This window comes from Ixodes scapularis, unplaced genomic scaffold, assembly GCF_016920785.2.
Source record: "Ixodes scapularis isolate PalLabHiFi unplaced genomic scaffold, ASM1692078v2 PGA_scaffold0__279_contigs__length_252992795, whole genome shotgun sequence".
NCBI lineage: Eukaryota > Metazoa > Arthropoda > Arachnida > Ixodida > Ixodidae > Ixodes > Ixodes scapularis.
In genome coordinates this window covers 69,614,550-69,640,407 of record NW_024609835.1, presented here as the reverse complement: position 1 = coordinate 69,640,407, position 25,858 = coordinate 69,614,550, and the positions used below count along the sequence as shown (strand labels likewise).

General features: G+C 42.5%; 1 pseudogene; it reads right to left on the bottom strand.

Annotated features, from left to right (window-relative positions):
- Positions 1-22,767: 22,767 nt before the first annotated feature.
- On the bottom strand, positions 22,768-25,014 carry LOC115329790 (annotated as a pseudogene).
- Between the last annotated feature and the right edge of the window lie 844 nt (positions 25,015-25,858).

Below are 25,858 nucleotides of genomic sequence, written 5' to 3'. Positions count from 1 at the left end.
AGAGCAAGCAGGAACATAAGAAACACAATGGCAAAGACATCCCCCTCAAATAGAAGAGGGGTATTCAGTGATGTATTGGTAGGTCCCACAGTATTTGTCATTGGACTAGAATGTCCAAGCACAGAAATAAGAGATCGTACAGTTGACGAATATATCATCTAACACTCGTCTAACAATTCATCTAACACTCGACTGAGCCCAGTCGAGTGTTAGATGAAAGTAGTAAACTCTCGCATGGGGTGCCTTCGACATGCTATAAAACCGGCTGCCAGATCGCAACAATGGGACATGTGGTAGTTTATTCTGATCTCTTTTTTAACGACTTAACAAACCCGGCGTTCGTTAAGCGGGAGCAACGGCGTTTAGGTTGGGCGAGACAAAGGCCATACGGGACGTATGGCCTTTGTCTCGCCCAACTGGCTCATATTGCTGCACTGTGTACGTAACACGCGATGCGGCGTAATCCGAAGATTGTCTCCGATGAATGTCTCAAACAGGACAGCTTATCTAGACACCGGAAACGACGAGAAATGGCGCACCTAGGAGTGAAGGCGCCAACGGCGAGTGGTTTTAGAGCGCTCCTAATGGTGACGATAATTTTGTACTACATCCTGCGTATACAAGAAAACGGAATGGTTGTGTCTTAGCACGTTTGTCCAATTGCATTGTACTCAACACACGCGAAACAAAAATACGACACAAGATAAGCTCCTCTCAGACCAGGTCGAAATTATCGCCTGGCACCCAAATTTTGTCGGTAACAAATGTACACTTTTAGAAGGTCATATTGGTCCTAAATAACTATGAACCACATAAAAGAGAAACAAATTTGGTGGGCGTGTTAAAAGCTCGACAATTCGCGAAGACGCCCAGATAAAGTTATTCGTGACTCCAGCAACGTATAGGGGGCGCCACCACCAAACAAAGAGGGCGGCTGGGAACAGTCCGCGTCGCATTCGATTGAATGGCGCATTCAATTTAACAGATTTTCTTTTGTTTAATACCCTATTTATAGATATTTGAACTGCGACGGTTAAGTGTAGCCGGTGCACATGAACTTACAGAGGATAGTTTTGTTTTCCCTGTGCTTTTTGTTATTTTCACGTCAAACTTTTTTTTCGGAGATTTTGTTTTAAGCCGAAACTATGGACTCCACAGAGTCGTTAATAGTCTCTAATCAACATGAATCAGCTAAGAAAAGCGGCAGTGACTACAGAATCGTTCCACCGAGAGTAATTTTAGATAACTCGCCTGCCTCGACCGTGCGACTTATCTGTCCACAAAATCGAGCTTTTGTGCGTATCCGCTTCTAAAGAAACAGCTCCAGTCGCCGGCTCGGTCAACAAGGCTGCAGGAAAAGGCTGCAGGGAGCATGTCTGCCCGCTGCTGATAGCACTAAGCAGCTGATACTGGTATTTCAATTCAGGATTTAGTAGCAATCGAGAAGTCATTTTGACGAATATGCGGGTTATGTATTATATTACGTACTACGTCCCACTAAAGCGATATTAGTATATACGTCGGGTTGAAATATGGGTTTAGTTGACAAACTATTAGTTGAACTGCTCAATAAAAGTATATTTGACAGACGGAGAGATACTACTTCAACTCAGCCAAATGGTTCTAGCCCGCAGTATGGAGACGAATGCGGACAAGCTGAAAGAGTCTTCACCGTTGATTTACGCGAAACCGCTCTGCACTTCACCGTTGATTTACGCGAAACCGCTCTGCACTGAACTTGAACTCGAATTCTGAGCGGAGAAATTGAGTATTTTTTGTGGCCGGACAACTTGAGCAATATACACGTATATTGCTGCTGGCTTGGACGGGTATATAATATATATATTGGAGGCGCAATAGATCATAATGTCGTGACAGCTTCTAACTTTGCGAGACGCGTCCCCCACCTTTTGAAAGCAGACAATTTCCCTTACTAATCGTATGCATCGAGCAAGTTTTCCGGAATCAAGTAATTGCGAATTCAGCCTAACTCATTCGGTGTTATGCAGTGGCTTTGCGGCGAAAAGCACCCAAGATAAATAGCCAACGCACCGACCGGCGTGGGTGGCTCAATCTTGAAGCTAATCGGATACAACTAAACTCAAGAAAAGCAGCTATTGAACCTTCCCATTCACTTGACTGCAACATTGTGTTGCAGTCAGTGAAACACCTAATCTGTCGCCCTCAGTCTACTGTTCTGCATCCTTCTAAATAAATCACTTATCAGTTACAAAGTCGTCATCACTTTGAATGTGATTCGAGACTGACATGAAATCAAAACGTTTTTCCGTGATTCCTCCCCATCGACGAGATCGAAAGCACGCGACCGTGTGTTGTGGAGTAAACGGGCTTTCAAACACGCGATGGAAGGAAACAATCTACTGAGGCTTCACTACACTAATGAACACTCAGGCCAACTTTAAAAATATTTGGACCATCGTAAAATTACATTGTTCGCCACTGCGCCGAAAACACGTGTCTCCGAAAGCCGTCAGAGACGCGGAGAGGCGCAAAGCGACCTGTTCCGGCTGGTTCCCGGTTTTACCGCTTGGTGGTGCCCGTTTTGCTGGAGTCGCGAATACACATAGCATTGCCAGAAAAGAACTGTGTATAGGCTACTGAAATTTTATTTGCCAAATTCAATTATTCGTAGAACAAATATAAAATAAAAATATTTACATGATAGCACTGCATAATATCTACAGGAAAACGCTTCTAGGTACCGCTGAGGCAATTTGGTATACGACGACATCACAGCAAGCTTGGTGTGTTTCTACTCTTCGTACAGTCAACAGAGACAGATCACAAAATCTGTCCTGGCTCATGAAAGCCCACAAATACAAAAATATATATACTTGACCAACAATCCCTCACAGCTAGCGATATGAACTGCTATGGTTAGCAGTATCTGAATGGTGATGGGAAGATTGAAAAATGACGCTCTTATGTCCATGCCGGACAAAAAGGTGAAAGAGTTCTTAAGGTCTTGATTTTTTCAGCTTAGTTGCTTTGAGAACAACAATCTGCAAAAATATATCCATGCAGTTCATGGGCGACGTCGTCACAGCTGTAGAGTTTTCCAAAACTGCATCATTTTGTCTAAGTTCGTTCGTGCATCGTAACACTGTAAGGCAACATTCAGGAGGAAGGCAAATCTGGCATACATGTCATGTGGGCGAGTGGATCTCTGGTCGATTTTTGTATATAAAGACGGTAGAGCGTACATTTCATGTTCGTTTCCATTTTCTGCTTGGTCGTTAATTCGTCCCTTAAATTTTTTTCAAGGATGTTTATTTCTTTTTATCTCAGACAGCTCTTAATTATGATTCTCCAACTCTTCGCTGGCCCTATGCCCTCACTCAAGTGACTCTCTCAATAGCGTTTCACTTTTATAAAAAAAAAAATACCGGGGTGCTTTCATGTATCATGCAGCATCGTGAATGTTCTTTTTTTTAAATCTTACAGCCTTTTCGGAACGCGATCGATCTATGTGAATCAGTATCATGTTCAAAAAGCCGAGCAAAATCAGGAACTTGCAACTCTGCATTGGGTGGAAAACAGTCCAGCGTCATTTCGTGTCTCGCTGGTTTCAGTTTCGTTATTTGTAATTCCCAGTAGAACATAAAGTATCTTCTCATAGTCCTCGATAGCTAACAAAAGGCTCGGTGTTTTTTATCTGTTCCAACCTCTGCGTTGTGCGAAAGAAACAAAAAAAAAAAAAAATTGAAGTGCGTTAATGCATAAAGAAAAACTTCACCAGTTTTTTTTTTTTTTTTTCGGCGGGCACGGTTGTTACTTTGATGGAGTGATTGCCGAAACTTGCACACACAGATTTCTTTTTTTTTTTTTTGCTTTTCTTTTTGCTGTTACCACATTTCTGTCCAGCCGTAGTAACATCAACATTCTACCACTGGGATCGATAATCCTGTAAATCACTTTCGAGTTTCTTTGCTTGTCTCAAAAAGGATTCCACATATCGGACAACCTCTGAGATTTTCACGATGTGATCAAGTGTGCACACACAGGCACAGTGCATGTATACAAAAGGACAAAAGGGAACCCCGGCGCCCGCAGCCCTTTACGGAGATGCGGCTGCAGTTACAATCGGTTTTTGCTCTTTGAAGCAGTGCCAGCAACGGTGTTGTGAAAGCTTTTTTTTATGAATATAGATTTCTGCTGTTTTTGCACTATATTTGGTTAGAATTTTCTCAAAACAACGCAGCCGCGCAGCCATCGCAGTCCCGCTACTGGATGGTGGCGCCCTCAGGGCTTTGCGATTAACCGTTCAAGCAGTTCACCACTTGTTTCGTGAGTTAGGATAAATACCGACCAGTACAGGGAGTATCGTTGGTACCAAAGTACTGAAAATGAAGTACTTACTGCATACAAGACATGTGGAATGTTTTCAATTAAATTGTTTAACAGTTCGCGATTTTTTTTTTCTTATGCGTGAATTCGAAACGTTAGATTTTTTTATCTTGTACCCAGAAGACAATCAAAATCCTTGAAATTTTCGAACTCGAATCCTAATAAAATTGTAGATCTTCAAATTTTCCGAATCTCGTTTGTCAATAAATTATAACCCTTCGAACACGATCTTTCCGAAGCATTGATATCTAAGACTTTTTGAATTCGAACCTTAACAAAGTTCAAAATAATCGAAACCTTTCGGCTTTGGGCCTGGGGGTTCGCGACATCTCTAGTAACCATGCAGAAATGACCAAAAATAATGTTTAAGAAAAATTGAAAAAAATGCATGAGCTAAAAAGAGAGAGGGAAGGATAGAGTCAAAGAGAGAGTCAGTAGCCGTGCGGTCGCGGGAGAGGGACGTACATGTGTCGTTCCACTCTCCATGAGCGAGTTGCGGAACAACGCACTCACTGGACTTGCCGCAGTCTTCGCAATGTCTCTCAAGAGGAAGGAATACTAAAGAAGAAATAGCTAAACAGAAGCGGTGGCGTGATGAGTATGGCCGTGCTCGACGTGCCAGAAAGACGCGAGGGGAGTCAGAGAAAGAGAGAGCGAGCGAAGTTTGACTAGGGATAGGAAAGCAAGTCTTCATAGAAGAAAAGTAATACTACCGTATTTCAATGTCGCCTGCAGCGAAATACCGCAGAACCAGTTTTTTTTTTTCCATTAGTTTCGGTTTGGCAAAATTTGAACTGCCTCACTTCGCCACTAAATAGCAGGGAGAAGAGTTTAGTTGTTTTTAATTTACTTCGAAAAGCGGCTATAACATATTTAGATGAAGCAAATAAAATCTCCAGTTGGAATGAGCCAGATCTGCGAATATATAAAAATAAGTTATTTGATCGAGTTTAGCCAATAAATAATAATAATAATAATAATGTCTTTATTTTTTCATCACATGATGAAGGGTAGGCCGGGGAAAAAAGCTGTGAAAACAGCTTGACGGGTCCCCGACCTCCTACAGTGGCAGAAACATAACAGCTCAAAGAAACAAAAAAAAGCAAAGACAAAAAAAAAATAGCTGTTACAAAAACAGTTCCGGCATGACAGATTGTCACAAAAACCGTTACACTGTGCGGTTATTGTACATAGTAATTTCGAAGCTCATTCATAGAGAGCGAGTCCAGTTGAAAGTCACGACTAATAAAGCTGTTAAGTAAATGTGGTAAAGTATATTTTAACATTTGCAGGCCATAGTTAGTTCTATGAGGTACCACCCTCCAATATTCAGCGTGCCGTGCAGGATAGGTTACAACGTTTCTAGTTAACCTTGGGAGAGTCGTCAGGAATTGTGAGTTTCGTTGTTGATCTCTTTTAAAACCAGCGGTCAACCTGTAACTGTACAAGTTATGTATGGTTATGACAGCGTATTTTTTGAACAAACCAGCAGTATGAAAGTCATGTGGGGCGTTGCTGATAATTAAAACCATTTTCTTTTGAAGGAGGAAACCCTTTTCTAAGTTTCCAGCTGTGGTCGTGCCCCAGATAAGGTGGCAATAGCTGTATAAGAGAAAACAAGAGAGTTGTAAATAATCAGTTTGGCGGAAGTTGGTAAGATAGAGCGGTTGCGGTTTGCTAATCCAACAATGCTAGATAATTTAGATATTACATAATAATACATGTTATCCCATGACATGGTTATCCCATGACATGCTCTCAGAAAAGATGACTCCAAGGGTCTTAGAGCTGTTAACGATTTCAATAGGCATTGTGTTTAAGATGAGGCTATTAGTGCATGATAAAGCCTTATTTTTCGGACGAAAAATAATGGTTTTTGTTTATTTGTGTTTATTTGCAATGAATTTGCCTGTGCCAAAGACTCTAGTTTTGATAACGTTATATTTGCATGGGCTATCAGTAAATTTGGCTCGTCAGCGGAAAAAATATGCTAGTATCGTCCGCATAAATGACTAGTTTAACCATTTGATCGAGGTTCACTCTATCGTTTACATATATATTAAATAGAACGGGACCTAGTATGCTTCCTTGAGGGACACCTGACGTCATAGTTCTTGTTGCAGATGAATAGCCGTTTAGGTATAGACCCCTTTCGAAATACTGCCCTCTGTGGCCAGCTGTGAAATCCCTTCACAATGCCGGACTAAAACCTCAACGTCATGGCACACTGCAAAAAACACACCCAAAGGAAATGTGATGAGCGCAGTGACGTTGCACTTTCGAAGCTGTTTCATTGGACCGTCGGCTTGTACCGTTGACGAACGTCGGAGCACGCTCCGACGTTCGCTATCTTTTAGAATGACTTGCACGTTTCTGGATGCAGTTGTTCCGCCATTGTGCAGGGGTGCTGAACTTCTATTAATCGGCACGTGACTTTCGAAAGTGGTCTACACGTACTGTTGTCGGTGTTTGAGGTAAGAGTTCAGAAGCATTAACGGGCCGCCTCGAAAACTATAATGTTCTAGTTTCTGTAAGAGTATTTTATGATTTAGGCTATCAAAAGCTTTAGTGAGATCGACGAAAACACCAAGTACTAGCTTTCTATTTTTAAAATGCTCTAGAACATGTTCTTTTTGTTCTAGAAGGGCCGCTTCAGTTGAAAGATTTTTTCTAAAGCCAAATTGAGCCGAGTTTAATAAACCATACCTGTCCGAAAATTGGCTAAACCGGTGATGTAGCACTTTCTCAATAACCTTTGAAAAAACTGGAAGTATCGAAATAGGGCGGTAGTTTCCTACGTTATCTTTCGCACCCTTCTTATGCAGCACTAACACTTTGGCCAATTGCATCCCTTTTAGAAAAACACTCGTAGCAATAGCAACATTAAAAATATGCGTTAGCAAGGGAGCAATAAGATCGATAACATACTTCACCGATCGAATCTGAATTTTGTTGGCATCAGTGGAACCACTATTTTTTAATGACATTGTTATAGAGATTACTTCCATCGGAACAACTGGGTCTAAAAATATAGAGTGAACATTGCTTTGATCAATGTGTCTGTATGCATTAAGATTCGTTGGAGTGTAGCCAAATTTGCTAAATAATTCATTAAACACATCTGCCAAGAGGCCTCCCGTTAACTTTTCTCCATTTAAAGTCAACTCGTCAACGAAACCTGATGAGCAATTACGATGTAGCAACATGTTTAGGTTTTTCCACATGATATCCGAACGCCCCTGAGATGACTTAAACAATGCATTGTAATATCGCGTCCTCGCACGACGTAATTCTTTTTGCAAATTATCGCGGTAAGCTTTAAATATCCGAAGCTTTTCTGGCTCTCTTGTTCTTAAAAACAGCTTATATAAGAAATCCTTGTGGTTGATTTGACATAAAAGATATTTTGTTACTCACGGTTTTCGCGCATTTTTTGATGCCTTCAAAAGTTTAGACGGGAAACGACAATTATATATATGTTTGAATTCATTCATGAACGCGTCATAAGCATCATCAGCATCATTTTTAAGGTACACCGCACACCAATCGGCATTCGAAATGCACTGACGGAAAGCATCTAGCTTGTCTAAGGTTGTAGGTTAAAAATATACTTCGCAATTTTTTTAGCATTTTTTGGTAAAGTTGTTTCTACACACAAAAATATAGGAAGATGGTCGCTCAAATCACAGCCTATTACACCAGATTTGTGTTGTTTATCAAAATTAGTTATAAACAGATCGATAAGGGTCTCAGATTCTGATCGTACCCGAGTTGGAGCAGATACAGTGTTCACGCAGCAGTTTTCATTCATAATAGTGATCATATCGCGTTTCGTAGCACTGTCAACAAGCATGTTTATATTAAAATCACCACCGCAGATAATATTGTAATTGGACTCGTTTACAAAACTAAGAAAAGTATGAAAAAACTCAAAATTTTCGTGACGTTGCCGTCGGGTGGTTGATAACAAACAGCGAACACATTCTGGTTATTACGTAAACATAGTATCTCATAATCTTTGGTGACAGCACTGAAGTCGGTAAGTATTTCACAGCACGTATTCTTTTTAGTTAAAAGGGCAACTTCCCCTCCACGCCTTCAGGTACGGTTTAAATTGTTAGCGTTATAGGCTGGTAAGCAAAGTACGCTATCTTCGTCCGAATACCAAGTCTCGGTAAGCATGATTATATCGAACACAAAACCGAACTGGTCCAATAGTTGCTCAATATCGGAATGTTTGTTTCTAGCTGATTGAGCATTTAAATGAAAGCATTTCAATGAGTGGTCATTACCAACGTTGCGTTTTAATTCATGGGGAGCTATAAAACACCGCTCGGCCATTACAGTGTGAAGTCAAGACAATCGGAAACTTATACAATTTCAGACAGGTCATCTCGACACCGAACAACATGCGCTCGCTCCCCGTCAGCTTTCCTTACGAGCACGGTACCATTCCTATGCAAGACGTACTTGTACTGACTAGTGTTGCTTCATTCTTTTGCTGCCGACAGCAGCTCCCGGTGGCGCTTCGTCGTGTTTTCTTGAATGTCCACGTAGGGTTTTATACCCTTCAGCTTTTTCCTCTGTTCTAGCCAAAGCTCCCTGCTGCTCTGTCTCGCGAAACGGACAATAATACCCGGCATCTTATCTAGTTGTGATGCGAGCCTGTGCATATCAGTTATGTCACTTTCAGTAAGGGGTGGAACTTCCAGTGTGGCAGCGATTTCGTTCATTTTGCAAAGTAAGTTTTTTTTTTTTTTTTTTAGTTTGGGCGATACCGTAGATCTCGAGATTTAACTTTCTGCTGCGCCATTCCAGTTCATGAACACTTGACTGAAGATCCTGCTTTTCCATTCTTTCTAATCGTTTATGCAGATCTGTTATTTTTTCCTCCTGTTGGGCCACCTGCTTCATAATCCCGTCGTACTGGGACGATATCAGTTGCAGAGATGTTTCGATATTTTCAACAGTCTCTTTTAACGTCATTAGGGCGTCAAGTTTTGCATTGATTCCAGCAGGAATGACTGCTATGCTGTGTTCCTGCGCTTGCATGCTCTTTTGATTGCCTGACGCACCACCTTTTGTGCAGCCGTGGCATTTCCATGAGTTTATAAGGCTATCACTTTTTGCTTTAAAGTTTCTGGCAGACACACTAGAGCAGTTAGTTACCCAGGTGGTACTGGGACTGACACTCAGTACAGGACATAAAACGACCGTCATCTGGAAGTAGATCGTCACATCGTGCGCAGAGCACATCATCATTGCTAGACATTGACACAATATGTCAAAGCAGCGGCAGCGGTACAGTTTGAAATTGTAGTCTATGCGAAAAAAAAAAACGACCAACCTGCGAATAATACAGGCGAAAAGTTGGAGCGTGCTTGCTCGAGCTGCCGCTGCTGCAGAAGTGCGGTCCCGGTCGCTTGGGAAGCCTTATGTAGGGCGATTTCCGTCGTTGATGTCGCAGTTTTCGCTGGGGGCGTTTCCGATGGAACCAAGTGACCAAAGCACGTAGTACTGACGTCGGCTTGATTGAAACTTGATGACCACGCCGAAAGATCACTGCAAATAATACAGGTGATAAGTTGGAGCGTACTTGCTCGAGCTGCCGCTGCTGCCAAGTCTAAATGGCTAATTATCACTTTTTATTCTGACTCTGACGTCCGCCAGAGCCAACAGCATTATTTAATTTTTTTGGCTATTTCCAGTAGTTGGTAATGTTGGTATAAAGGAAATCGTTTTTTTTTTCCACAATATTCCCTTTATCTTTTTTCAATATCAATTGTGCTCATTTAAATACAAAATGTAAGGGACGATTTTATATTGAGAGGCACTACTGAAGAGACTCATATGAGTTGTTTTATATAAAGTAAAATATTTTTCATAAACTTTTGCTTCATCATGACCGCAGTCCGATACTGAAACTTGAGTTGTGGCGGACAGCGTTGGTCTCGCGCTGTCGACTTCATGGTGCGCCCGTGTAGTACGAACACTCGTGTAATCTACCACATGACAGGCGCCGCCCAAATGTCATTTGCGTCGCATGCTCTGCTGCAACCGCAGCTGCATCCAACGGCGCCAGCTGCGCTGACCTTGTCTTCCTTAAGTCGCTCTTGGCTTAGAGCGCCATTTGCGGCTAGGGTAGCTTTTGTCTGGAAACGTAAACATAAATACTAAACAAAAACAGTCGCAAAGTTTAGACGATTATACTAATGGCTTCCAGGGAGTAACTATTTATGTACGCTAGGTTGTGAATCGAGTCCTAAGCTTGCTCAATTGCTCACACCTGTTAACTATCGTACGCTGCGCGTGCGTCCTCATTTCAGTGGCTCGGTACTTTGTGCTGCGGCGATAAACGATACAAAGGGGTATGCCAAGCAGAGGACGCAGATTTGGCTGCGACACAAGTCGTCCGCAAGATTAGCGAATTTCGCTCTATCGCTCTGTGCCGAGCGTGATTGGCCGATTTTGAAAATACTTTGACGCGATAGACTCTTTTGGAAACCCCATCAAGCAACATTGGCAGCCGCCATTTTCGGGGGGCACAAAGCGAGTCATTGGATCCGAAACCTCCCCGACAACGTTACTAGAACCCCTCAGTTGGGAAACTGCCCTAGAGCTTGCTCTGAAAACGTGGCGCCGATCTTTATCCCTGTACCGAGCTAATGGCGATCGCAACGCTGCCATTTCTCCCGCAGCGGCCACTCCGTGAACTGCACGGCTGCGTTTACTTGTTTCGTCGAGTCACGGAGGGCCGGCGGCGTCACCTCGCAGGGTCATCTTGCAGTGGCCATATAAAGCAACTTCCATGTTTCAACTCGTCGCTTAAGGGTGGCGTTGTTATCGTATTTAGATCGGTCTCTGTGGACGCCAGCGACCCAGGTTTCAAGGGCGAGTTTGCTGAGTGGTTTAGTAACGTTGGAAGCGAGACATTGGATCCGAAACCTCCCCGAACGCTGACCCAGTGTGCACTAGCGACCAGTAAATACATTACCGGCGGATCAGCTAGTAGATGGCACGCACTTTTGCAATGGGTTTGTTACTGTCGCACCTGGAACTGGTCTTTTCCTCCTCCTCCTTCAGCGTGTCAAAAAACGAGTGGTCTCGCAATTTCCTTCTGATGAAGTCATACTGTCGCCGGCAGCGATCCTTGCGGCGTCGCAGCAGCGGTGGTGGATGCACAAGACGCCTGTCTTGCTGCGCTCTCCTGCTTGACAGTCCACGGAAGCTTCTACATCCCGGAGTTGGGACGCCGTGACGACTGCGTGTGTTTCGCGTGCATTTTTTACCATCAACCGCCAGGGTCGCGTCATCCGACAGCACAACACTCCGGCGTTTGTGAAGTCATCTGTTGCCACTTGGGGAACCACTTTCGATGTAAGGGTGGAATAGGACGCTAAACACACCATCTTGAGACTCGTTCCAAGCAGCGTACTATTACATCCTAAGAGTTGACTTCTCGACTTCCTAGATGGTAAGAAAGTAAACTTAATTTTTAAATAGACAAACTTTAAGCGGTATTGCCCTTTTCGCAAAAAAATTAAAAAAAAATACTTTAAGTAGGTCTCATATGTGTATTGAATATTCCGGGTTTTTATACAAAAAAACAGCGGTCAATTTTAGTCCGAGAAAATTGGAATGTTATTCGTCGCCGACAGCAATATTAAGGATGGTGCATCACGTTTTAGATAATCACGTGCCAATTGAGTTTATAATATTACATTTTTATTAAGTAAATATGAAGCCACAATTTTGATTATAAGCTTGCCAGGCATAGTCGCCAGTTACTGAAAAAAGTTACTTCTACACTTCGTTTGTCTATAAATCACAGCACAGCAGACGCTATTGGTCGATGGGACGAAAAAGCCGGAACAAGAGAGCAACGTCCCGCCATTTGTCTTCTTTTTGTTTATATTATTTCACCGGCTAAACCACTTAAATGTAGTAATTATATTTTACCTTGCGCATTGCTTTATGCCTGTGCTTGTGGCGCTTCTAGCGTTGGATAGCGTTCTGAGCGTGCAAAGAAAAGAAGTATAGCAAAATTAATCGCCTGTTTAGCCTTTTTTTTTTTTTTAATCCGAAAAACACGCGAACTGAGCGGTGCCCCGAGATGCGGCAAAATATTCAGAATGCTCTAAACGACATATGGAGACTCTTTTGCCTTCTGGTATAGTAGGCTCACTGCTCGGCATTAAGATTGCTACTTTTATTCGCTGCTGTTATCAAAATCAGTTCATCATCGTACAAGGAACACAACTCCCGATTCAACTAGCAAAGGCATCGGCTGCAGCAAAAGTTGAGCAAGGTTAGCCTAAAATGACCTATTTATTTGCATGGATAAATGCCATTTTTCCCTATTTAATCAGCGTCAAAATTCTGCTATTTTGACGCAATGAAAGTTTGCGGGCGTAGAGGTGATATAGAGCGCTGCGGTTGCACTAGGAAAGCGACGACTGGGAAAGGTGAACTTGAATGGAAACCAATGTTGTCCGCCGCTTAATAAAATGAGCAGGTGCAACTACAAAGTGTTCATCAAACCGAGTATTTAATCACGGGACTCGCGTTCACGTCTTATAGTGCATGACTTATGTAAGCGAAATGCATACCAAAATAATAATATTTCTCACAAACAAAATACATATCGAAATGTATTTTGGTGGTCATGGATTCGTATTTATATTTAAGCCTGAAGAATGAGTTTAAATTGAGTACAGCATCCGGTCAGTTTTTATTTATAGCCAATAATTGTTCCTGTTTTTTTTTTTCTTTTTTTCTTTCAGAAAGCCAGAGGAAATACATCATTATCACGTCCGTTCTCGGAACCCTCATGTTGGTGGTGTGCTTAGCATCATTTTTTGTCTTCAGGTAAGAATCAACAGTTACTATTATCGCCGATAATAAACTGGTTGTTATAGGAATTATCCTATATAATATACAGGGTGTTTTTTTTAAGGTTCAAAATTTGTTAAAAGAAAGCCGTGAAAGCTACACTAATGCGGTTTGTCCAGGTGAGCTATACGGCCAGGGGGGCATGACATAGGGGCTGATCGTCGCAGGAAGTAGAATAATTAGCTAAGTTTGTTAAGTAACTTTTTTAATTTTTGAAAATAGCCATAAGGTTCTAATTAAAAAGAACTTGTTGCGCGTCATCACTTAGAAAGTGCTCCTGCTGAACGAGTGGTAATATCAGCGCTCCACAGTGCTTCCCGCGGGCTCCAAGTTTTTTCTAGTATTTACTGTTTTGGGGATCTTTGTTAAAGCTCACCTAGTTCGTAATCGAAACAATGCGTTTATTTAACATAGCCTAGTTAATTATACGACTGATCGTTACCATTGGCCCCGTATAGTATATCCCCATGGTCGTATAACTCAACTGCACTTTCACGGATTTTCTTAAGCAAATATGTTAAGCTTATATATAAACACTCCGTATAGGTTGCAAATATATTGCAATTATATCTCAGCGCCACTGGCTTCTCGTTGTTTAACCTTTCTTGGGCCATGGATTTATTGTCTGAGCAAACCAAAAACACGAAAACGACGATACTTTTTAGGCAGCGTGAGGTTGGTCTATCAGCTTGTGACGATATTAGTTCACGCTGTTGATCAGACATTTGGCAAGTCCAGCGAGACTTCAATTCTCTAGGTCAATAACGTGCATAACACGGAAGTGAGACACGACCGCACGCAGCTGAGATGCTAATCCATATTGAAACGAGCAGGGGTGGGATTTGAACTCGAACCCAGGATCCCCGAATTCGGCAGAGCAAGCTTTCGTTCCACGTTTCCCGAGCTCCGGCGTGCTAAGACACACGACAACCGCGCGCCTGTTTTATAAACATTTTCATATGTCATGTGCATACCGGCATGGTGTATGCGCATCTTTCAGTTTTATAAAGCAACTATGCGCATCTTTCAGTTTTATAAAGCAACTTTTTTTCAACATATAAACACAAGCGTCATTGCAACGGTAAAGTTGGCTTCAATTCTGCCGTGGTATTTATCGTTTGAACCTCCTTATTGTAAATAGATATCGTAGTTTCGGAGCATTTTCCGAATCTAATACCCCCCCCCCCCCCCCCCCCCGGCCCGATTTTTTTAAACATTGTGGGTGAAAAAAAAGAAAAAACGTTTACAAATCGCTGTATTGCGAAATTAAAACGCAGCTCTGGAGATATTTTGATTTTGGGATATACCGTGACGGGAGGGTACGCAGGAGGAGGAGGGAGGGTAGAGGGGAGGAGGAGGGAAGGTTACGAAGGAGGAAGGGAAGGTATGGAGAAGGAGGACTTGGGTACAGAGGAGGAGGAGGAGAGGAAGAAGAGGGCAGAAGGAGATGGAGGAGGTGAGGGTATGGAGGACCCTCCCCTCCTTCTGCTCCTCCCTCCACCTCTCCCTTCCCCTCCTCATCCTCCCCTCCCCCTCCTCTCCTCGTCCTCCTCCTCCTCTCCTCCTCAGAATATATACGTTTCCTCCTCTGTACCCTCCCCTCCCTTTCCTGCGTACCTTCCATCCTCCTCCTCCATACCCTCCCCTCTTCCCACATTACCCGCACTAAAGTTTGCTGGAAAATTCACGCCACGTGACCTCTACACCAATTCACTTTCCCCACCAAAGTTAGCGGGAAATTAAATTGGTGTCGACGTCACGTGACGTACAATTTCCCGCTAAATCTAGTGAAGAAAATTACGTCACATGATTTCGTGTCACGTCACAAATGAACAAATTCAGATTCTACGCTAGATTTAGCAGGAAAATTGTCGTCACGTGACCTCAACACCACTTCAACTTCCCGCAAAATTTAGCGTTGAAACTGAATTGGTGTTGACATCATGTGACGTCAGTTTTACCCTACATTTAGCGGGGTTACGCCGACGGCGACGGCCACGCCGCTATACGCGGAGACGGGCGACTAAGAGCTGCGCTCTAGAAAGGGGTGCTTAGAATCGAGTAATTACGGTAGTAATGAGAAGTAAAGATGGGATGAAAATACACAGTGGGGAATCAGTGCGGGCACGTTACAGCCCAGTGATACAACCCTTCCCCCATCGCGGCTACGCCAGACATATTTTTAGATTCTTATCTTTGGGTACGTTCGACCTACCTTTATACGGAGCGTAAATTAAATGTAACAATTCGAAAGATATATTTAGTTGCCTTCCACCGGTAGCTTCCAATATGCTCCAACGGTGGTTCTGTGTTCGTACATTCTTCGAATACAGATTATGACTTTAAAAATACCAGCCAACCGAAACATATCAGAATCTCTAGCTGGGAAGCTTGCAAAAATTGCATTGATTTAAATGTCACAATATTTATACATGGGTATCAACCCTTAGGTTCCGTACTTTCTCATTGTAAATATGAAATTAACTAGGATTTATCGCCTTCTTCTATGACTTTCTTGTTTGATAGATTGAGCTTGAAATAGGAGCCGTCTCCTGGAGGTTTCCATCTTAGCGAGGAAGTCCAACATAGGCCTTTCGTCTCACCAGATCGAATGACCCTTTATCAGTAGCTGTCCGCCTCGCTTTAGTAGTCTGTTATTTTTTCAATGTTCTTTCAATAAAATACCCCTATTTTAACAGAAGTTCTTATATCAAAAGGCAAAATGACATTTCAAAAGGAAGTTTTTAAAGTTTTGGTAGGCACTTTATAATCATTTCACGCGGGAAAAGAAAGAAAGAGAGAACAAAAAGAGCAATTTTGAAAAGACTGGAACCAAGGGCGCAAAGGGAAACGGTTTGGCCGTCTTGTACTTCACTCTTGAAGAAACGAGGAAGATTTTTATGCCCGTACTTTTCTCTCCAAACAGGCACTTTAAACTGGAAGCCGAGCTGGCGTCCATGACATGGAAGATTCGATGGGAAGATATAAATCAGACGTTGTCTAAAAGACAGAAGGCTTTCGGATCCAGAATAAGCTTCACAAAAACGAGCGTAAGCATTTTTTTATCTGCTGCGCTTTCTTTTGTCGTCGGGGTTACCAAACACATCTCTCAGCATGAGTAATACGAATTTGATACTTTTTTGAGGCTGATGTATCTTACACTCTTTGCTGGTAAAGGCATTGGCTTGTCTCGACACAATTTGCAACTGAACGGTTAAGAATTATGTGATACTTCTGTGCGACTGTTTTGAGATCTTGGCTCCTTTGAATGAAAAGAGTGATGAGTCTCGCTTTTACTGATTCGTTGTTATTAATTCGTATTTTTTTTTATTTTGAAAAGTTAACACAAAGCGGGTTAGTAGTGCGTGTTTCTGTAATGTCCGCTCGCGCAAATTCTAAAGCGAGCATTTTTTGTGTGTTTCTGCTAAAAGCGTCGTCGGTCGCTTTATATATAGGATTTTTTTTAAATTTTTTACAGACAATTTAAAAAGAGGTTGAGAAAGCTACAATGATACGGTTTATTTTGGTTTGTTATACGGCCAGGGAGATTATGTAGGTGGCTACTATGTGCGATAAGTCGGCAAATAATTCGATTTTTAATTTAATTTTAATTAGAGAAAATAGACATAGGCTTCAGATTAGAAACTTACTGAGCGTCATCGAAAACCATTTAATAAACTTTTTTTTAGAACGACCTAAAGCTCGTAGGGAACTAGGGGGCGCACCGAAGTTACCACTCGTGCAGCAGGCGCAAAGCTAGTAGTGACGGAACGCGATGATAATCTAATTATCCGCGTTTAGCCACTGCTAGCTTTGCGCCTGCTGAATGGGAGGGCACGAAAGTGATAGCTTCGGGAGGGCAGCAAAGTGGTAACTTTGGTGACCTCCCGAATTTTCCACGAGCTTCAAGTCGTTCAGAAAAATGTTTATTTAGTAATTTTCGATGACGCTCAGTAAGTTTATAATGGGAACCACATGTCTATTTTCACAGCTTAATAAGTTAATTAACAAATTTTAATTATTTAGCCGACTCATCACAAAGATTTTCCATCCACATTATGTCCCCCTGGCCGTATAACTCACCTGCACAAGCCTCATGTTTGTAGCCTTCTCAGCCTCTTTTTTAAAAAATAAAATCTGTAAACAATATTAAAAGAAAAACCTGTAAAGAGTAACCAACTGCAATAAACTTGAGAAGAATAAAATATTTTGTATTGCTACTTTTACCAAATTCTGCGTCATGCAGTTTATGTTCTCAGTCGCGTTTCACAAGCTTTGCCAGTTTTTGGCTGGTATTCCGGTATCAACCAGATTATAGCCATGCACGACTAGGGTACCAGACTGTTTTTGGTTGTTCAGGACCTGAAGTAATTTGTTTCTGCCTTTTCCTTTTTAGAGTAGCACATCTTCGGAAACACTGGCACTGCGAAACGAAAAGCAAATGTTTATCAGGACAGCCTATTACAAGGTAAGTTATTTACAACAAACTTCTCTTAATGATTAACAATGAAGTTCCCAGATATAAATGTTTTAATTTAATATTACTTCTTTGATTCTTACCACAGCCATATGGTTCTTAAGCTGCAAGATAAGGCAGGAAACATGAAAAACGGCAATACATTATGCTCCAACCACTTCCTAGACTTTTGCACATGTAAACGAGAGACTTTCATCCGCTTCAAATGGTCCCCAGCCTTTTGTTGTTTGTGTCTGCTTCGAAGGGCGTCCCCTTCCACGAGACAGGATGGATAGTGAGTGAAGGACTTGAAATTCGCTCGACTGATTGTCGCCAAAACACATTGTTCTGTCATACGCAAATCCCAGCCGTTTTCAGCCAGGCGTCTCTTAGCGTTTAAATTATAATTTTGCTCTGCATTTGGGCTCACAAAATGTTGTTTAAGTTGTTTTTTGTTTTTTTCTAACGAACTTGTATAACACACAACGTCAATTTCCTAAATAACGACAAATAAAATTCTGCCTACTGCGAATTGTTAAGCACCTTTCTTGGAAAAAAAATTGCTGCCAATTAACCTATTTTGTGCGACGCCCGAGCATACTGGAGCGCACTGCCAAGCAGATTTCAGTTTCGATTTACTCCCTGCCTCTCCAAACCCTGCTGTATATTATATTTTTACGTGCAAAGTAATGTTTTGTCTTGTAAGAACACCTGTTCATGGCATGTAGGAAGTTTGGTTTCAAATACTTCTGTTTCCGTTTGCTACATTGTCAAAACGAAAGGGAAAACTTTGTTGTTTTAATTTACTAATGTACTAAAAAAATGTATAAAGGTCCAGTTACAAACTTTAAGAAAGAGGACGGTTAAGGCCACTTGAAAAGAGTGACCCGAGGGTCTCAAAAAGTGACTTAAGTGTCTCAAAAAGTATTATTGGATAAAAAAATGTCCTAGTTCGGAGGCGTTTACAGATCTATTAACTTTGAACTCACAAAATAATGTCTTTGATAAATAAATATACTTTATAAAACATACTACAGCTTTGTGCATGAGACCAAAGTTTGTGTTTAACATGCGGGAAAAAAAGTCGGCAGTCAAAAGGCTAACACTTCTGTAAACTGTTGCGTTTCATACCAACATTCAAAGAAATATTACAATCTTAAAATTATCACGCTTAGCAAACATGACAAAAAGGCAATTGCTTATAGGTTTGTTTCAAGCGTGGGGATTTTCACGCTTAAAATTCACGCTTCCTAAGCGCGATTCGAGCTTCGGCTTAAAGCTTGGCAGGCGTGAAAGAGACCCAGTGTTCACACGCTTTCTAGCGTCCGTTTTCATCACCCCTCACAGTCGTCAGAAATGCACGTCACAGCTAGTTGACACCAATGCCAGTGGGTGTTGGGTTTTCTTGGATTACCCACGCCGCCAAGCGGATAGAGTAATGCAGGCCACAAACCGCGTTGCGTACTGTAAGATGGCCTCGCAGCAAGCGTTTTCAACTGAAGAAAAGGCAGATATGGTTCTTGCTTGCGGCAAAGCACAAGGAAAAGTCACCTCAACATTGTCGATTTACGCCGTTCAGCATCCACAGCACTGTGCGCCAGCTCGTGTTTCGTTCAATTAATCCTTAGTCGATTTCGCTCGACAGGAACAGTTTAACCTCCTCAGCGAAAAAGGCCGACAGCCGTCTTAACGGAAAACTTGAAGAGTGATATTATCGTATATGTAAGTATAAGCCGGAAACCAGCGTGAGGGAGATTGCGAGGGTCTCTGGAGGTAGCCCGTCTTCGGTATGGAGAGTGCTTTCCGAAAACAAGCTCCACCGTTACCACGTGTGTCTCCACCATAATTTAAACTTAGAAGAGTTTGAGAAACGCCTAGATTTGTATAATTGAACAACCATTCGAACTTACCAGATGGGAAACTTTTTGAACAATGCTTTATGGACAGATGAAAAATTCTGCAAAAATGGACATAGAAACTGCACAACGCTCATTACTGGTCAAATTCAAATCCACACTGGAGCTGCCAGCGCAAACACCAAGTGCAGCGGTGGTCGAACCTGTGGTGTGGTATATTTTATGGTCGTATTTCTTACTTATATTTATGAAGGCTGACTTCATAGAAAAAGTTTCATAGACGCCGTCGTAAACAGAGCTGTGGCCGAGTTCATTTCAGAGATTCCTCTAAACACTCTTAACTCAATGTGGCTTCAACATGACGGTGCTCCACCACTTGCCTGTTCGCAACTAGTTCGCTTCCTTGACAAAAACTTTCCTCGACAATAGATTGGGCATGGTGGACCGACGCCCTTCCGAGATCACCAAACTTTTCTCCAACGGACTTTTTCTTTTGAGGGGCTACATTAGAAACCAAGTTTATGTCACCGAGACGACAAGCCTTGATGAGTTCAAACAGAGAATTTGTCACGGCTTGTGGCGAATGTTCCACGGGGAATGCTGCATCGAGCAATGTCCGGAAGGAAAAATCGGTTATCGATGTGCATTGGCATGGAGGGCAGGCACTTTGAACTTATTTTGTAGAGCACTCATGCAATGTAAAATCAAAACCTTATTAAAGTAAATCAACCGAAAAAGTGTTTGTTGTTAACAACTATCGTGACCACTGCATGAGTGACGTTAGACGGATCAAAAATTACATTGCACATGCGTCTTGTAGAAACGAATTATAAAAACGTGTAGCCTAAATTTGATAAGAAAAGTGCGGTTGTGGTTGTGCGCAAGCGGAGAAAACAGCTACAACGCAGAACTACCTTTATTAACTCAAAGTAAACGCACGGTGAAATCTATCAAGTTTAGCGTGTTCACGAGCACCGTCATCAGACGCACGCGATGACTTTCGATTCATTACCTATCCCAACAAGGCCGCTGCGGGATCGGGCCATGAGGCGAGATGGGATTGGTCGAAAGCTTTTCGTCATGTGCTGACTACAACGTACGCGTCTCACTACACGTCACGTCCCGAAGCCTCTTCAGGAGTGAAACTATTTCCGCCCTTACCGCTCTTTTTCCGAGTTAGTTTAAGTTTCCCTCTGCCATGTTTGCCAAAATTCGCTATAGAATAACTCAAAGGGAAGTTATTGTTTTCGGACATCCCTCAAATGAGTTTGCCTTTATAAACGACGAGCAGTAAATCTCTAATTTAAACATGCTGTCTAAAACAACAGGAAAAAGATAATTAGTGATTTTTGATAATTAGCTGTCTAATGAACACTTTACTCGCATGTGCTTACATCAGCCGAGGAGGACAACGTAATCCTGATAATATCATGTATTTATTTCAAGTTTTCTCATTTTTAAATACTGTCACTCTTACGTGAAACACCCTGTGTATATGGCAGCTGTGGATCACAAAACATTGTCACGGTAGCGAACTATTTATCAGGCCGATCTTGCGTTCTCTGAGTGGCGCATATAACTTGTTCCCACTGGGCACCTCCTCACCGGGTAGGGGGAAGGGTGGGACGAACGGCGGGAGTAACATGCCTTGCGCGAATTAGGTGCAAGGTGTCCATAAATGGGCAACCGGCGCGCACAGTCTATGAAGATCATGCTGGCACTGAGGAACGCAGGGAGCGAGATCTCTTTAGGCTCCGGCTATTACGTGAATTGTTCGAAAAAAAACTAATCAAGTAAAAAAATAAGGCAAACCAATATAACAAAAAAATGTTTTCGCTGATAAAAATTAATTGATGTTACTTAAAAATTAAGATGTCAAAGAAACCACGCTTTTTAGCTTCAGTTTGTACAATGTGTACACTGAGAGAAGATCGCCCAGGCTTTTCTGCGCCCATTTGACTTCAACGTTGCTTTATCGGTTGACTACTGCCTGAGCTTAGTCGAGCAGTTTTCCAAAGGTTCTTCACGTAAGACACAAAAATGCACGGTACCGGCGCCCCCTCGAGATACGCGTCTGGTTGTAGGTCCATTGCTTGGTGGGGGTCGTGGTTCAAGATTAACTGCCTTCCTTCATCCCAAACAGTAAGGAGCCAACAATGTCCATCGGTGTAACCTTGTAACAGTAAGGTTAAAAAGACTCAGTCTAAAAAAGTTTTGGCTGCCCACTTTAGCCAACGCCCCATCAGCGCCCACCTCGACCGCCCCGAAGGAGATCTCACAGCGCAAGTTACGAAGGATTTACTGTCTCACAGTTGGACGAGCTGGACGAAGCGCTTGACGTTTCACCATTCCGTTGCCAACCATTCTTGAGCTTCCCGCCCATAGCAAGCCCTGCCCCGCGCCATCCTCATCTTCTTTCTTGGCCTTCGCGGGCCAATGTCTGGCGCCCTCGCGCCCACGATTCCCATATTGACCAGTAGTTGAACAAACTTGTCCTAAATAAGTTCACTCCTGCCTCAGGACAGTGTTGTAGGCGTTACCGAAAAAAAAGTAACCAAATGATTTACTCGTTACTTGTAAAATGAAAGTACCACCTACGTTTCATAAAAATAAAAGGAACGCGTTACCGAGCTACGTTAGCTTAAAATAAAATAAATGCGTTACCGTTACCGACAAAATGTAATCCACGTTACTTTTGCGTTACTTTTTATTCATAGACTAGCAATTTTTCTGTTTCGACATGAGAGGTGCGAATAAGAGCCGGAGATACAAAGCAGTATATCCATGCAGAAATTATCATAATTACCTTCTATTTTATGGTTATACCTGAGCAGAAACAAGCAAAAGCGCGGAAGTATGTGTGAGGCTGATTTATGACATGTTGGCACGGAACTTAACAGAAGAACCGGCCTTCCACACTTGCGCACAAAGTAAGACCTCCTGGGTTTTAAACTTTGAATACATTTCATTCACAACATAAAGAAGTACAAGTACTCGCATTGAACAAGCTGCCTCGTTAGCGGAATCACATTCTGCTGTTTTATTCTAAAAACAGCTGAATTTTTAAGATGACATCTGATATCTTACCTCACCTCTTGATCAACGTGTTTGCGCCTACGCTAATTAGGTGTTCAACAGGTGCGATCGATGGTAGTGCTATGCCTACTTTGAAAAACAGTTTGTGTGCCAGAGGAATTATGTTCTTAGCTCCGCCAATGCAGAGTTGTGTGGCAGCAAAAAAATACCGCGAAAGCTCATCATCCCCACGAGACACGAAGGTGCTTCCACTTCCAAACGTGTTTCCAAAACATTTTTCCTCTTCTGCTGCGTTTTCTTTTGTAGGAGAACCGGATTTCAGATGATGTGAGTCGACAAGCCGCGAACAGACTGTCAGCTCGCTCTTGACGGCCGTCAGGTGCGCATTTCGTTCGACTTCATCCGGAATCCACGACAACTTTAGTCTCGGCAGCAGTGCAGCAGCAACCAGAAGGCCATTTTGATTTATCACGTCATAAAAGCTGCACCAGCGAAATTTATATTGTGTTAGTGAAATAATTCTTGTATTTGATCCAAATGAGCAAGGCTTGTAGACGCTCGGCCCTCCACCTGTATTAAACACCGTGAAAGGCGCGCCACTGTCCGGAGGGGCAGTTCCCCGCGCCCAAGAAGAACTTAGCGAGGGGAGACAACTCTAATATCGGCTTGGCTCTCTATGCGTGCAGCTGTAATTAATACCACTGAGTAAAGAGAACGAGTCTGGTCGATCACTTGCGACAGAAATGGACGTCGCAAGCCACAAGTTTCAAAACGTACTACTGCGCGGGACACATCGACCATAAAACCGCTCAACTGACGGTCTTACCCTTTTGACTCTCGTAATCGACATTACAATTCATAGTGCTCTAAAGGAATTTCTGCGATTTAGGCGTTTCAAGATTTAGCTCTTGTGAATTCCGGCCAAGATGGACTCAGCAAAAGGTCCGCAGTAGCGCAGTCCAGCACCCTGTTGAGGCTCAATATTATTGATGAGAACGTTCAGAATCGGAAGCAGATTCTCACTGCGAATGTAGTTGTCACCTTGCGGGACATTAAGGGAGCTGCAGACAGGTTTTCTGTCCTGTAATGAAACGCCAGATGTTCCACCAAGGAAGTCACGACAACTAGCTATATTTGGCGTACCCTGCAATACTCTTTGAGGAAGTTGGGCTCTTGAGGTGGCAGCCGCGTGAGGCGTTGCTAAAAAAAAGAAACGAAATGCGTTGCTCGTTACTTGCAAAATAAAGGAACGCATTACCGACCTACTTTACCACAAAATAAAAGGAGCACGTTACCGTTACCGATAAAAAGTAACACAATTACTTCTGCGTTAGTTTTTGTTGTTACAATGACTGTAATAGCATTTTCTTGGTGACAGCGTTTTTCGACACCGGGACAAAGGACATAAGCGTTGGGGTTTTCTAACGTGTGACGTTTTAAGTGGGGAAAGGAAAGGCAAAAATTTGAAGATGTGTGGAAACTAAAATGAGTGCAGTAATTAATGACTTGGCGCATATACTTCGTTTGAGCTTAAGTCTAAACGCAGCCCGCGCTACAAGCTAAGGGACAAATCAAGCGGCGTCAAAAAGTGCATGAGACTGGACTTTTTTTTATGATTGGTTCAGTGATGATAGAAACTGCAAAGGAACACTGCGAACACCGTGATGGTAAAGGTAAAACGAAGTACAGAACAAAACATATTTAAATATACATTTTTGTTTTCAGGTAATGGGAAGAAGCTGTAACGAGTAACGCAACGTTATTGAAAAAAAGTAACGGGTTATCGGTAACGACGTTACTTGTAACGCGTTAGCGCCAACACTGGGTGGCAGCAGCCCATGAATTCCTAGCTTGCAGAAGAGAACTTTCCTTTTGTAGAAACGTCTTGACAGTGTCCATGGAATTGAAGGTAGAATTCAACCTTGTAACATTTGGCCAAAGTACGTAGATCCCGCATGGGGTTTGGTCAGGTCAGCTGCTTGCGCGTACTTCCCCTGTTTTTTTTTCTCTTTTTTTCAAAGCTTTTGCAACTTGGTGAACACAGTCTGCTTAATTGTGGAGTATTTATGATTAACAGCCTCTGCACGAGCCGCGCCAACCGTAGCGATGAGGTTCAAATTGTTTGGAGAGCAGCGGTGGTGTGGTGGCAGGCGGCCCCTACTTTCTTCGACGCTATCGATCAGTGAATTAACGGGCTCACAATTATCTTCGTTTGCATCCTTAAATTCCTTCTCACCGTAGATAACACGCAGTCTGAACACTAGACGTGTGTGCTAAAGAGTACAATTAAAAAAAAACAGTAAGACAGACTTCCCGAAAATCTTTCATAAAATTTGACCCGCTGTCTATGATAACCTTTGTAATCTTGGCTACTTGGTGGAGCTCGCTCAATGCTTCCTCTAGCATCGTGGCCAGCTTTACAAACCCCACGCTCCCGTGATCACGTCGGCAAGCCAAAGCTGCGACTTTTTTTGAAGGTGTTGGGACAAGCCATAGACCTGTCACTCCAAGCTAACATCTAGAAGTTATTTGCGAGGGAACTATAAAATATGATAATCATCAAGGTTAGCCACCCTAGAAATTATGTTCGTACTATTTTATAAGGAAGTACTCGTGCCCGGGCAATCGATATTTAGAAAAAATATCGCTTCGCAGATTAGGTAAAAAAAATTGCACATGAATTTTTCTAAACACCATAAACACACGAAACACTTCAAAAATATAAATTTCGGGAAGCAAATTTAGTACATATCAACATACTCGTATGTCTTTAGGTAAAGTGGCAGAACTGTGGATAGGTGAACCGTCGCTCGTATGGTTGCAAATAAATGCCATTTGAGCTAAGAACCGTGCGTGCGAAAGCAGGTCCAGTAGTCTGCGGTGACGGAAATTCTCCTTCAGTGCATCGAAGCGTGAGCATGGGCAGTGCGTGATGAGCATTGAACGAGTAAGCATGTTCCTGCCCTTGGGGTGTTTCTTTAAGTCACAACACAAATGAAGGCTCCTTCATGACCGAAAAAGGTTGAAAGCATTGATGACGAAATCTTTAACAAATTGATAGAGCTGCACCTGAGGTACGGACTGATGGCGGTATAAGTCAAGCTTGGCTTGCTCTCTGGAATGTGCGGGTCTGGCTCCAGGGCATCCGTACACTTGACTGATTCCCCGCTTCTTTCAAAGAGTTTCAAACAAAGCCAGGCTTTGTTTGTGTAGTGCCTGCACAAAAAGAGCAGATTACTTAGTAAAACAG